This window comes from Camellia sinensis, chromosome 15, assembly GCF_055761805.1.
Source record: "Camellia sinensis isolate YWXY chromosome 15, ASM5576180v1, whole genome shotgun sequence".
NCBI classification, from domain to species: domain Eukaryota; kingdom Viridiplantae; phylum Streptophyta; class Magnoliopsida; order Ericales; family Theaceae; genus Camellia; species Camellia sinensis.
This window is the reverse complement of record NC_138975.1, coordinates 43,336,029-43,347,113: the sequence shown is the minus strand read 5'-3', so window position 1 is coordinate 43,347,113 and position 11,085 is coordinate 43,336,029.

Genomic DNA, 11,085 nt, shown 5'->3' with positions numbered 1-11,085 from the left:
TTTTAAAAAAATATTTAGGTGGCGACTCTGTATCTGGCAAAGCAGTCCATGTTTGGCACTACTTTTTCAAAAATCTGTTTCTCAAAACGATTTGCCAGATTTGGACTCTTTGGTTCAGATTAAGAACCGTGACACAAATCGAGTCCAAACTGTAGCGAGGTCCTCCGCGGGCGCGTCTACAGTTTCTGGCGACTCCGCTGGGGAAATTAGAGAGCTTGACTCAAACTCGTGATATCCTGTTTTGATTTCGCTTATGTGTTTCTTTGCATTGCATGTGCATTGGTGCGCCTAGGAACACAGTGTTTGCCATCTGCCATTCCTGAACGGTTTGCTGGAGGCTTGCCTTGTCAAGGCATGTCCATAAGGCTGACCGGCTATGGGCTCTGACAGTATGGGAACACAAACCCCGGTTTACCGGGGCACCCTTTTTGACCATTCGACCTAGTGCATATTCGGATCCATGGTGACCATTCCAAGATAGGACAGGTTGCTCACCCGATGCTAAGTTGTTTGAAAACCGCTGTGTGCGTAGTGAAACCCTAGTTCCTGACAAAATAGGACAGGGAAACCCTACCCCAACATAGGGGTGTTTTGGCTCTCACTTACTTGCTATGTGCTTTTAGAGTGTATCTCTACAGGAATGCATATACCAGTTTGCGAGTTTGAGTATCAGGCCCGAGGGCACCAGAATCAGTATTGTTGAGAATCAGTTATCAGGAATCAGTTATCTGCGGGTATCGGGTTCAGTTTTTGGGAACAGAAATCTGGGAACGGTGATCAGCAGTAGGGTACAGTTGTCTGGCTACACCCGTGTTTGATCAGTTTGGGTTGAAATGCTGTCTGTTTTTCCTTTCAGTTCAGAGAGTGGCAGAGTTGATACAGAATAGCCAGGGTCTCCCCTTTGCTGAGGCAAGATTTATGGCGGCACAAAGTTCAGAAGAAATTGTGGTTATGACGGCTGCATTGGAGCAGGGGACCGCTCCGCAGAGTGAGGCCAGCATCAGTATGTCATACCCACCCAGGTCGCCCGTTGTGCACCCGGTTTGGGCTCCCCAGTTATACCAGGCTCGTGAGCCCACCACCTTCGAATTGATGGGGATGATAGGCGATCTCCAAAGGTCTGTGGCGGACCTCGCCTATGGAATATCGGCTTCACCGCCAGCGGCGTCATATGCCGGGAATTTCGTACCACAGGAGCCCCCGCTACTGGGGCGGATTGTGATAGAGCTCAGCTAGCCAGAGGTGGCTTCCAGCTACAGCCGCGACATGCCAACATCAACCCCGACCCTTGATCAGGCTGAGGCTAGAGGAAAGGATAAGGCAAAGGTAGATGCCGACCCCATTGAGCAACTGCTGTGGGCAGTCGAGGCTCTGAAAGTCAGAGGGATGAACAAGCAACAAACATCTGCAATAGTGACCAAAGCTGTAGATGATGCTTTCCCCGCTCCAACCAAAGGCAGTCCAAGCCAGACAGAAAACCGGGATGGGCCCCGTCATGCCCAGACAATTCCTATAGTTCCCAACCCTGCACCGGGAAAGGTTCAAAAAGCCAAGGCAGCGCCAGCTGATCCTTTCGCCAGCGCATCTGGCAAGAATCCTCAAACTGCAAAGTACCTGCCCCGAGGGCGCAGGGTCTTTCACGACCTCCACATGCCTTTGTCTAGGGCATTGTTAATATTGGCGAAGAATGGGCATCTTAAGCCTTTGGAGCCCCGGCCACTCCCGAAGAATCTCCCCACCACTCATGATGCTACCTTGTACTGCGCGTACCATCAACAGTCCGGTCACAGTACTGATGGATGTTCCCGCCTTCGTCATGAAGTGCAGGATTTGATTGATAACAAGGTTATCCTACCACCCACCTCAGGCAAGCCCGTCACCACTCAGTTGTTGGATTTCGAGGGCTCAGATACTGCGAGTATGTAAAGTGAACCGCCTGCGGGCAACATTTGGTACATTTTGGGTGAAGCGTCTGGCACGCATTTTTGAGCATCGGTGAAACCGAGTTTTGTAAATCCTGGCTTGGATATCGAGTCAGTCTTTTGTTTTGAGTCTGTCTCTTTGTCTTGAGTCAGTCTTTTTTTGCTTAAGGGTCCGTCTGATTGTATCGAGTCAGTCCCCGTTGCATATAATACCAGGTGATTCTGGGGATGTCGCCCCGAACACCATTTTGTTTTGTAATTATTATCTATTTTTGTTTCGAGTCTGTTTCTGCCGAGGGGCCAGTTGCACCAACAAAACCGATTGAAACAGCTGTTGCTATCTCAACTTCATGATTGCTTTCAGCATAAGTGCCAGAGAATTTGATCGGGCTGACAATACATCTTGCCTGTTCCCCTGCGTGCCAAACTCATTGCATTAACCTAAGTTTTCCAAAAAACAAACTTTTTGAACACTGCGGTGATGAAAACGAAGAGGAAGGAATTCCTCGGGTTTTGCAAATTTTGATCGTTTTGAGAGAAAGAGAGGCGTGCTAAGCCTTTTTATGAATGAAACCATGCTTGTCGGCGTGAGTACTGGGAAGGATCCTGGCCTGATCCAGATTGGTTCCACACTATCTTCGGCGCGAGCGATTTGTCGCTTTCTTAAAAACTTTCAAAAGCAAATGTTTTACGCGGCCCTGCGAAGACCTGTGTGGAATCGCTCTTGAGATTGCGCAGCCTAAGATCGCTCTCAGCCTCAAGATTCAACCTATTTGTTTTCCGACTTTGAACCCGTTCAGAACGTTCAGAAAGTTCAACGGACAAACGCCGTGAAAGGCCCGTATGGCCAGTTTTGAAACAGCCCTCGAGCAAGAGGCACCAAAGCCAAATCAGAAGGAGTGGATCTCACCAGAAGAAGCTCGTGGAGTAACCGTGATGGATTCTTCTGCAAATCAGTGCAACAGCCGTTCTCCTAGACACAGAAAGGCTTCAATTCAAAAAACCATTTGGCATGGACTTGCTACACTTTTACCCTTTGAGAGGCTCGCTGGTTCGAAAACCCAGAAGGGCGGTCCAGGCAAAAGTTAGAGCAAGAGAAAAATACAAAAAACCAAAAAAATACAAAAAAGCAAAATATACAAAAAAGGAAAAAAGACAAAAAATGCAAAAAAAGAAAAAGGAAAAGAAATGAAAAAGAAATAGAAAATGAAAAGAAGCTCGCAAGGTCGAAAACCCGCATTGGGCGCCTTGGCAAAAGTAAGAGCCAAACAAAGTGAAGGTTAAAATACCCGAGTGTACCTTAACCGGAACTACGTAAGGCTTGATTCCCATGTTTGGGATACGTAGGCAACTTCATCATGAAGTCCAGCCCCCAACGCTTTCATAGCGTCTCAGTCCATGCAATGGTTTCGACTTCATCCCAAGGTCCAGTTGCCCAACACCCTTCAAGGTGATTGTGTCCATATATGTGTTGTGACCGTCTTCATCATCTCTGTGTCTGAGAGTTCGACCATCGCTAAATGAAGACTGTTTGCAGATTGCTGCGGCACCATCCAAACAAGGGGCAACTTTCCGTTGCCACGAACCGCCGTGAGCCGCCATTCAAACTAGGGGCAACTTTCCGTTGCCTCCCACCCCCCTTCAAACCAGGGGCAATTTTCCATTGCCTCCGATCCGAGGTTGCGCATCTCAAAGAGTAAGTTCCATGCCCGTTGAGCATTGACTGTTTGCAAAATAGTTTTTGAAAATTTTTACTGAGGTTGACTATTTTCTCGAAAACTATTCTATTTTCCAAAACTGGACCATTGTCTTGGACCTAAAAGGGAAAATTTTCAGTGCTTACATGCCTGACTTACATGGTTTTCAAATCAAAAATCGAACAAGTACGTTAATCCGACTCTCATTTTGATCAAAACCGTTTTAGTAGAAAACCAAAACGAAAAGAATGGTTAAAATGATGAACTAGGGGCACAGTTGAGCCAGGCGTTCTGTCTCTCCCCCGTCATCGACGTACTTGCCAGAAGAGCACTCTACCCGCCAGAAGAAATGGCCGTGAGCTAACGGTGTAGAGCATCAACCCACACCTTTCTATTTATCCATCAATCACCCCGGGGAGGGATGAAAAATGAGAGAATAAAGAATAGAGAGGTGTAAGTTGAGAGAAAAGTGAGGAAAAGGGTTTTAAGAGAAAATCCGAGCTCGAGAGCCGAGTGATGTGAGAATCACAAATCAGAAAGGGTGGGAAACAATGCCTAGAGAAACTGGCTCCTCGTGATCTGAGGTCCCCCGTCTTCGTCAATGCGTCTGTATGTCGTGTCTTTGGTTTTGTTTACCTCAACCTTTGTTTTAGGTCTTTTCCGAGCGTGTCTCGTTGTGTTAGGTCGTGTACCTTTATATTTGAGTCCTCCCCACTGTGTTCAGTTGTAGGCTCGATATCCCGGTTTGAAAAACCCTCATTCAATTTCAAAAATCATTTATGCTTAGAATGCTGTGCCATTCTCTACATTTGAGCATGTTTCAACCATAGCTGGTTTCACCTTTGAAGCCCGTCTTGTCAGATTGGGCCGTTTGTTCAGAATTTGCTGTGTGCAGGATGAACCGAATGCTGTGCTAAGGGCTGTATACAGATTAATCCCCAGTAGAGCAAGGGCTGTGTGTCCAGAATCAGGCAGTGGGCTGCTTGGGTTGTTTTGCTGTTGGCTGTTTAAGTTATCTGGTTATTACAGTGCGAGTGTTCAATTTTCAGATAACCAATCAATTTCATTTACATTGAGGTGTAACATGATGAGATGCGATGCAATGCATGAAATGTGTAAATGTAAACACTTTTTCAGATAAAAAGTCCGTTTCATTTCATTATCTTTTCAAATGTACAAGTTTTGGAAACAAAAATCTGCCTGCGGCAGTACAAGGTAATCTATCTACCAACAAAAAGAAAAGTACAAAGAAGAAGAAGATAGCAAAAATCTGCATCCATGTCAAGCACTCCGGGGGGCCGTCAGTCCGTCCTAGTCCTCTTCCTGGACGAGGGTCCAGGAGCATCATCAGCATCGTCGTCAGAGCCCGAGCTAGAACCATCTCCGGCCTCCTCCTCCGATGACTCGGACTCCGCCTCTGCCTCCGCCTCTGACTCCTCGTCATCATCATCGTCCGGGACTGGAGCTCGCGAGCTACTCCCGACATGAGTACGCCCTCCCCTGGTACGGGGAAATATCCTGCCCGCCTCATCTCTCCCCCGAGCAGAGACAGAAGGCCCAGCTGGAACACCTCCTACCATGGGAATCTGGAAAGGAGGCTGAAAAAGTACATAAAAGGGAAATGCATCAGTATACTGTAGACAGTTTATCAGTGCAGAATACAATGCAGAGTACAGTGTAGGAATGCCGTGAACAGTTTATCAGTGCAGAATGCAGTATATGAGTACAGTGTGAATGCCGTGAGCAGTCTATCGATGCAGAATGCAGTGTGTGAATACAGTGTATGAATGCCGTGAGCAGTTTAACAGTGCAGAATGCAGTATATGAGTACAGTATGAGAATGCCGTGAGCAGTTTATCAGTGCAGAATACGGTGCAGAATGCAGTGTATGCAATGTATCAGATACTGTGAGATCAGTGTATCGGGTGTTGTGCCGTGCGTCAGATTATGTAAAGCAGTATATGAATGGTTTGAGGCCAGTGTCAGAAGGACATACCGGTATGCTGTAGAGGGCTAAGAGATCAAATGTCCGCTGGAGCATCCCCATCATCGAGGCATTCATCGCCAACGACTGATGGGTGTACCCAGAAGAAGCCTGCAAAAGTATCAGATGCATCAATATTCTGTGGAATATCAAGTAAACTGAGATGAATAACTGTACAAAAATACAGTAATACATATCGGAGGTAGATCGGGGACATCGATGAACTCGTGACCAGCCGGTGGAGGGGCGAAGGGGATCTGATAGGTCGACCCACCCTGCCCCTGGAAAGTCAGTACAGCGGGCAGGGCAGGCCAGCCAGCTCCCCGTCCTCCCTGCACTCCGCCCCTGCCATGGACCCGGGCCCTCCTCGAAGATCCAGCCCCTGCTCCCGCTCCGGCCCCAGCCGCCGATGCCACAGGCCTGGCCCCCTCTGCTCGACGACCACTCAGGGGGCGCATCAGGTACGTCCGCACGTACTCCTGATAGTCGCCGGTGCCTCGGAAACCGGCCTCCTCCCAGCCGATGGAGTAATCATCCAGCTGCTCAGTGGTGAGCCCCTCGGTCTCCCTCATGTCTGCAGGAGGAGGAACCGGGACTATCTGCTCAGGTAACCCTAGGGTCTGGCGTAGAAAACGCTCCCCCAGGTACCAAGCCCGACAGACCGGGCCCTCAAGCAAAATCCTGAGACGCGAGGTCTCCTCCGCACCAGGGAACCGACCCCGCATCGCCGCCGGCATAGGAGCCCACGGCCGCCATGTGATCTGAAAATGACAGACAGTTTGTTACCTACTGTTACTGAAATATACAGTTGGAAAGCGAAGCTTAAATAAACTAAAAATAAAGCATACCTCCGCGGGGGTGATGGTGTCGAAATATCGGCGGAAGAAGCCGAATGTCTCCCGCGGCCGCCGGGTGCATCCCCGTCGAAGCGACTCGAAAAGGGGACGGCCAGGGGAGTCTCCGCAACTGGCGCGGGGGCAAGCCTAGGAAAGTAGGCGTAAACCCACAACTGCAAAACAGATGACAGTGCGACCATCAGTTGGAGCAGAATGCAGAATAGAGCAGAAATGGCAAAGCCGTGTGTTGTGCAGTGTATTGTGTGCAGTGTACAGTGTGAGCAGTGTACAGTCAGTGTAAAGCAGAATGTAAGTGTGTGCCGTGTGTACAGTATACAGCAAGTGTAAAGCAGACTACAGTGTGTGCAATGTACGGAGTACAGAAAGTACGAAACAGAAATGAAAAAGCGGAGAAGAAATGTACCTCCCAAGCCCGCCAGTAACCTCCGAGTAGCTGGCCGCTGCCGCGCGAAGCCGAGCTCATATACCCGTAAAGGGTGGCCAGAGCAGCGCCGCCCCAATCATAGTGCAAGATGTCCCGGACATCCACCAATGCGCTGAGAAGACAGAGAGGCACGGTGTTCGCCCGGTCGGCGAAGATAGTAGTCCCGAACAGGAACATGAGGAAGCCGCGAGCATACCTCTCCTCGTCCTCCGGGGTCATCTGCGCCTCCTCCTCCAATACGGGCTGGACCCGAAACTGTGCCTCGAACCAGGAGTATCGAACGAAACTTGGACGAGCTAGGGGTGGCGCCTCCCCCAACAGATAAACCTGAGCGGCGGTCCACTCATCCATCGCGATGTCGAATGGGATCGGATCACCCCCCACCCCGATGCCTGTGAGCATCGAGAAATCATGAGGGGTCATCGTCATATCCCCTGTAGCAGAGAAGTGGAAAGAATCGGTGGTGTCCCACCATCTCTCCGCCAGAGCGGCAAGGAGAGGCCTGCATGTGGACAACCTGGAGAGCCCTCGGCAGAAGGTGCCGAAGCCTGCTCGGTCCACGATGCGTCGGACCGCATCAGGGAGCTCATCATACCACTCCCGTGCACCAGTATTCCCATACCCGCGAATGGTATGGGAACCCTCCTGTAAACAGAAAATAACAATTGCAAGACAACATTCAAAATGCAGTTTTGAAAGGACAGATATAGCATGTATGCAAGTTTGTCAGATTCAGGCAAATACCGGGTGCCGGTGTGCTTGCAGTGAAATACGTGTGCTGTGTCGGCGTGTTTGGGTGTTTCATAACAGATATGGCATGTGTGCAAATTTAACAGATTCAGACGAATACTGGGTACCAGTGTGTATGCAATGAAATACAGTGTGCGCCGTGTGTTTGGGTGATTCAGGGCTAGTGCAGTGTGTGTGCATGTGTCAGTCTCAAACAGATATCAGTTGTATGTATGTTTGCAGTCAACTACGGTCTATGGTGTATCAGATTTCAGCAGTTAAAGAGTACAACTAGCTATGACAGTTTTTGTATCCTACATTGCGGAAAGTAAAGCAGAAGACAAAGAGTTACCTCGGAAGTGCCGAATGAAAGGTGGGAGGTAGGCTCACACAGTAGTAGCTCAGGCGCCACGTGCCTCTCGAAGCTCCGGAACTGACGCAGGCCGTCGGGGGGCAGAACGTGGATCGCCGGCCGGTAGGTCGCCAGGTCGAACGGGCGCTCGCTCAGTGGTAGGAGCTCGGCCCCGGGATCCATCTCGTGGTCCGGGGGAGTCCCGCCACGTGGAATGTCGTCCGCCATGTAGAGAGTGGTGTGAAAATGGCCGGGAGAAGGAAAACCGAGCCAGAATACGAAGAGTCAACTGAAAAGTCAACTCCTAAGAGGGTCGGAAATGGCTGGGAAGGCCGGAATGTGAAAAGGCACGGAAATGAAGAGGAAAACAAGGGGAACAAACCCTGAAAAGGCGAGAACGCCAAACGAGGCGCCGAAACGAAAATGTGATCGGTGGAAAATGTCCGAAACGCGAAGGAAATCGCGAATCCGACGACGAAACGGGCGTAGAACGCGAAGAAACGGGCGAAAAATGAGAGAGAAGCACTCTAGAGAGAGAGAGCAAGGGATTTCGGCGGTGGAGAAGTGAGGAAATAGGGCTTGAAGCCCTATTTTATAACACCCAAGGTGAAAAGTCGAAACTGCCCCGAATCAGCAACTTTTTGCCGGTCGGCAATGTTTTGTGCCGGCCGGCACTTTTTTGTGCCGATGGAATTATTTTGATGCCGGTGGCCTCCCCTTTCGGCCGGTGGGATTCCCACAGCCTTGTTTAGGCCATATGAGAAGTTTGTTGGTCTTCATAGCTCAAGAAAGTGCAAGAAAGTGCATCTCCGACGCTCAACCGGCCTCCGTTCTGACCGCAGGCCGTGTCTCCAGTACGTGGCACTCGAATTCGTGCAAGGTGTATCCTTTTTGTATCCTTTTAAATTCAAAAGTTGCCCCATGTGTGTTGCACGAGTTCATCACACTACTTCGGTGCATTACATCGCGCTGTCATGCGCCACACATTTGCATTGTTATGCACGTGTTACATGCGTTGCAACACGCACCCCTTTGCATTGTCGTGCACATTTCTCATGCATCATCATTGCATTTCCATTCCATGCATTGTCATGCATTCCGGAATACGTGCGTTGTTGCGCATTTAAGCCCATTTACACTCCGTGTGGCATGCGTGTCACACTTAGCATTGCACTGTTTTGTGCATTTCAAACCTCGCGCTGTTCTGCGCATTGCACTGTTTTGTGCATTTCAAAATTGTTCGCGCTGTTCTGCGCATCGCACTATTTTGTGCATTTCAAACCTCGCGCTGTTCTGCGCATTGCACTGTTTTGTGCATTTCAAAATTTTTCTCGCTGTTCTGCGCATCGCACTATTTTGTGCATTTCAAACCTCGCGCTGTTCTGCGCATTGCACTGTTTTGTGCATTTCAAATCTCGCGCTGTTCTGCGCATCGCACTGTTTTGTGCATTTCAAATTTCGCGCTATTTTGCGCATCTCATTGCATTTTGCATGCATTCCATCGCACTGTCCTGTGCACTCGCATTGCCTAATGCATTGCGCTATTTTGCGCATCATCCCACCGTGATCGCCGGTCTGGCGAGACCTTAAACACGCATGGTCTGGCGAGACCTTAAACACGTACGGTCTAGGAGACCTTAAATCCTTGGAAGGTGTAAGACCTTTAGTGTTCGCGTTGCCGTACACTTCGAAAGCCGCGTGTTGTCGCGCATTTCATGTAACATGCATTTTATACATCATTTGCATTTCAAAAAGCAAACAAAAAACATGCATTGTCACACATCATCGTAAATAGTTGCATTGTCATGCATCATTATAGATTGCATGCATTCATTGCATCACCTTCCGCCCATGGCTTGCGCCTTTCCAGGTTGAGCTTGGTCTGGAATGCCCTTACTGTTCATGTTAAAACACAGTTCTGCATGTGTATCGCGCCGATTCCACGCTGATATGTTGGTTGAGGGTTGCGGCACCTTTTCTGTGTTACACATGGCTCGTACGTGTACATGCCTTTCCTAGGCAAAATTTGGTTTGGCTTGCGTGCCATATCCATTGTATCCATATCCACTCCATTGCATATTTGTAGATATTGCATTGTAGATTGCATGCATTCATTGCATCACCTTCCGCCTACGGCTTGCGCCTTTCCAGGTTGAGCTTGGTCTGGTATGTGCCCTTACTTTTCATGTTAAAACACAGTTCTGCATGTGTATCGCGCCGATTCCACGCTGATATGTTGGTTGAGGGTTGCGGCACCTTTTCTGTGTTACACATGGCTTGTATGTGTACATGCCTTTCCTAGGCAAGATTTGGTTTGGCCCGCGTGCCATATTCATGTATTACATTGTAGTGTAATTTTTGCATCCGGCATTAGGATCGTAGTCCTTTCTCCAGCGGGTCGTTTCCCCACTTATGTCAATTCCACCCAATACTTGTTCTTGCGTCTGTCTACAATACTCATAGTTCAGTTGACCGTTCTATGGTAGACAGACTTGCTACCTCCATCAATCTATTTGACATAGGTGTGGTTTCGAACCGTTCGTGATTGGATCACGATTCAAATGCTTCGCATGTAGCTTGCATTGTTTCAATTACATTGCATCTTCATTTACATTGTTTATACATTGTTTTGTATATATTGCATTTCGTTTTGCATCCACATTTGCATTGTCATGCATGTTGCTAACCATATTGTACCTGTTAAGTTTGTTTTCTTTGCAGGCACGATATTGTATGTACGGTTCATTTGAGGCTGGTGTAACCAGACGAGCCGCACAGGTATTGTATCTCCGAGTGAGACGTATTGAGAATTCCATAATTCTCTTACATCCTTTCTGCATTGTAGTGTAGTTTGGTATGCTAGCTTAAAACTGTCGCATGTTTGCTTCATTACAGCTTTCTTTGCATGATCATAAGTTATGCTCGGCTCCGTGCATTGTCTTGCATTTTGCCCCTGCCTTCGGGCGCATATCTTGATTGTCTTGCATGTTTGTCTAAGTCTTCGGCCTTGTCAAAAATGGGTCGTCTCTGGGCTTTGACATTCACTCCCGTCATTGTTATGACTTTCGAGTTCTGTCAAAGAGGGGCAACTGTAGACACCCCATTTTTGACCGTCCTCAA